At 49.5% G+C, this 3,982-nt stretch overlaps 1 protein-coding gene across 1 annotated transcript in view; it reads right to left on the bottom strand.

The window, feature by feature from the left end:
- Positions 1 to 3,982, bottom strand: part of TMEM255A (transmembrane protein 255A) — a 6,994-nt gene that overhangs the window by 2,281 nt on the left and 731 nt on the right. The gene's annotated exons all lie outside the window — the stretch shown is intronic.

Here is a 3,982-nt window from a genome sequence, read left to right as displayed (position 1 = left end):
GACTGTGGGGACATCTGGATGCACCAAGGGTATCTGTGACACACCAGTGCCTCAATGCCTTACACAGAAAACATGTAACCTGAGAGGCTAAACTGGAGGAGTGTGTGCGTGCCTGGTCTTTTTCATTTCTTTTTTTACTTCTCTGCTCCTTCCCCACCAACTGGCCTTTTATCTTAGTCACAGCTCCTGGGTCTTCTTTGTAACGGTCATTCTAACTCTTAAACACACAGGAGCCAGGTCAGAAAAGTGACTCAGCAAACCACATGGTGTCATTTAAAAAAAAAAAAAAATTCCCTCTCCTTTAGAACTTGAATTGAATATTCGGCCAGTTAAGAAACCCAGGCCAAGATCCTACAACTCCACAGGAGCCTTGCCTCCAGACACTATTTGCTATGCATAAAATTCCTAAGAAAACCCTCTTCCATTGCTAGTTCTAATATCTATCTGTCTCATGCCGCTCCCCTCCCAAGTCACCCCTTATTTTACACTGGAAGGACCATAACTGTGCAAAATGAAACTACTTCTAGTTGTGCTTGGGACTTGACTATTTTAAGAACACCCTCCCTCCCCCCCCATGAAATCCTTTTGAAAATAAAGAACTACCCTTCAATATAGCTTTAGTGTCCATTTAACTTAATAAAACTCACACCTACTTAGAGAAAGATATATTTGTCCTCTGAAGGTGTGGCCTGAGCTCCCAAAAGACAGCCCATTGCATCTACTCTGGTTGTTTTATTTTACATGGGAGAAGTAGAGCCCTGTTCTTATTAGGGTACCATTAGGGGCTCTGAACACAGGGCCTTCTTATTTCAATTTTGTCGGGTAAATCAACACTTCAAAACACTCGGACACCACGAGGTATGTAAATAAAGCAGCAAGTACGTGAAAACAGTGCCCATTTCAATACTTGTTGATTAAACAAGAAGCAATGTCTCAGAATTCTTTCTCTTCTAATCAAAAAGACTGTGGGAGGAATTCGCTTGTGCCGTTGGTGTGCGGACTTTAAAAAGTGCATACGTATGGGCTATGCTCATGGAATTGATTTCTTTTTTTTTCAAAAGAGGGTACACCCAAGGGCTCCCTGGAACTGAGCGCCTTCTGGCTAACTAATGTCACGACCCCAGTATTTTTCACTACCCGGTCTACTTGGTGCCCAGCAGTTCTACTTAAACAACGAAAATCTCTGCAACCAACAGCAGGGAGGGTCTGAAATCTCCATCACCGACATTGCCTGCCAACCCCCCAGCCTCCCTGCAGAACTACTGCAGCCCTCCCTCTCTGCAGTGCCCCACGTCCACCCCAGATTTGTGATGATCGGGGTATCAGCTCTAGAAAGGTCTAGTTATTTGCTGTCTCCACTCTTCCAAACAGGAGCAGCTTCCAGTGCCTCTGGATCCCCCCCACACACTTAGAGCCCCTACCTGCACTGCAGTCTTTGAATCTGAGCCTCTCTTCCTTTGAAATCTGCTTAAAACTCACCTCTTCCAAGAAGTTGTTTCTTGATCAAGCACAATGTATTGTAATCACTTATTATTTTATGTCCCTAGGTCCCCAGATACTTCCCTCAATAAGTATATCAATTGTAATTGTTACCATTACAATTGTAACTGTGGATCTGGTCCACAAACCATGTGATGTCCACCAGTTCCAGAATGATGTATCTGACAGGGACCAAGGTGTGGGATGCTCCAAGGCTGGGTGTTGTCTCTGTCCACTTCTGTTTCACTTGGTACCAGTCCTTGATTGCCATCTCCCAAGAGAGTAGGTAGGGTGTGTAATCTTTATTGGGATGCCGCAAAGATAGGGACCCATCATCTTGTCGGGTAGTAGGCTGGATCGTTGATGACTGGCTAATTCCCAGGGTTGATCTTTGGAACCAATTAGAAGATTTGCTTACCTGAGTTAGCTTTGCCAAAACACAGGGTGGGTCCCAAGAAGTCCCCGCCTTGAGCATCGTGGAAACACGTGGTTGCTCACACAAGAGCTTCAAGGCCCTACCGGTCTCTCAAACACGTTCTTAAAGGTGCCGAAATCCACCCCACCTCCCCTTTAGTCAATTTTTTGAATAGAGACATCCCAGGCAGCTAGCGAATTACAGATGTGTTCCTCAGGAGGGAAGGAATGCCCTGCTGTAGTAGAGGTGCCTTAGCGCCTGGGGGCGGTGTTGCCATAAAGGAGAAGGGATTTGCTGGGAAGGGGATGGTGGGTCGCTGGAGTCAAATTACCATCTTCCTAAATGCTAAACGCCTGCTGCGCTCCGAGCCTCCGACGAACCATTCATCCCCAGGCAGCCAGCAGGTGTAGAGCGCAGGCACCTTGGTGCAGTGTGTGTCTGTGTGTTTGAAATTTCATTGGTTTGGCTGTGGTTGCGCCTTGACTGTAAAGGGAATCCTCCTTCCCCCATAAATGGGTTGGGAGACTGAAATACTAACTCACCCACCCACACTTCCCCTCCCCTAGGCAAGGAAGGTGGCGTTGCCAGCGCTGAGTTAAGTTGCAGTAGCTCCCAAGTAGCCTAGACGCTGATTCAGGCCTGGGCTGTGCAGGACCAGCGCCAGGGAATTCCGGGGAGACTCCCCTGTCCAAACTGTGGAAACCCAGCGTTACCACTCGACTCAGGAATTTGCTAGTGTCGTCAGTGTGCGGACTTTAAAAAGTGGAATGCGTGGCGCCAGCTCCTAGTCTACATGGGATCTATGCTTCCTTCCCCACGGCGTCGAGACTGCGCTGGGCAAAGGCCACTCACGTTCTTCTTGCGCAGACCTTTCGAGGAGCCCAAGATGGTCTGAGGGCCTCTGGGAGCCCAAGAAAGATCCTCTTGTTCCCCAACTCACGGAGCAGAACCCTTTAAACTTTGAACCACCGAGTTGCCCTCTGCCCGCGCGCAGATGGGCCTGGGGCGGGGAGACTTGGTTGCAGGTGGTAGTCTCTGGGAGCGGGATAGGCGCAGCCAACTCTTCTTACTCTTGCACCCAGCCCACCCTTGAGCAACAGATTGGCGTCGGGGAGCCAGGACTGCACAGGCGCCACAGCTGGCCAAGGTAAGGAGTGCATTCTGTGTGCGTGTGCGTGTGTGTGAGAGAGAGATTGCGAGAGAGAGAAGCGCGCGCGAGCGAGCTGGCTCTAAGGGGCGTCTGGTACTGCTGGGCGCTGGATTGGCGCCTGTTTTTGGCCTCATTTGTACTCCGCTGCAAATAACTACACCCTTAAAAATGAAAAAGAGCAAATTCTCATACTAAATACGCAAAACCACAGAAAATACGCATCTTTCTACCATCCAGGAGATCACACTTTCTGGGGCTGCTTCAGTGAACGAATTTGGTTGTCATCGAGTCTGTTGCAGGTAGCAGGGAGCTCATATTGGGGGCTCAGTCTTCTCCCTGCCCTCTTCCCTTAAGATATTCCCGCAAATTCACCGGAGAAGACCTAAGCAGATTCGGTTGCAGGAATTCGGGATGGAGGGCTTTGTGCAGAATGTAAAGTGTGTTGTAAAAGCGAGAATTCGATTTGGTTGCAGTGGATCGCAGGCGAAATTGAAGATTAGGTGGGATCGTGGTTCCACAATCTTCTCCCGCTCTCCTGGGCTCTAAATTCATTTCTCCGCCCAATGAAATCATGGGGCTTGGGAAGGTGCCTAACAGCTGAGGCGGACTAGGTATTGTGCGTGTGTGTTTGCAACTACTGAAAAGTAGCTTCCAGGGGACGCCAAGTTGGGGCCCGAAGGCGGATGTCGCGCAGTTTTCAGGGGAAGGGTGTGGAAAGGGGCCCCTCCCCCTCCATTCGGACTGGAGAGAATAAGCGGACTTCAGAAGGTGCGCGGGTTCGCGCTAGATCTTTCTCTCGCGCGCTCTCAACATCCCCCCCCCTCCTTGTTCACACTCACGCACATTCCTCGCATTTAGAGAAGAAAAGAATCAAATTCAAGGAATGTTGATCCCCGCCGCTGCCAATGGCAGGACTGGGCTGTCTTGAGTGATTCCTC

Source organism: Tupaia chinensis, unplaced genomic scaffold (genome assembly GCF_000334495.1).
Source record: "Tupaia chinensis unplaced genomic scaffold, TupChi_1.0 Scaffold143826_1, whole genome shotgun sequence".
In the NCBI taxonomy this organism is placed as follows: domain Eukaryota; kingdom Metazoa; phylum Chordata; class Mammalia; order Scandentia; family Tupaiidae; genus Tupaia; species Tupaia belangeri.
The sequence above is the reverse complement of the archived record's forward strand: the minus strand, read 5'-3'. Positions and strand labels throughout refer to the sequence as shown.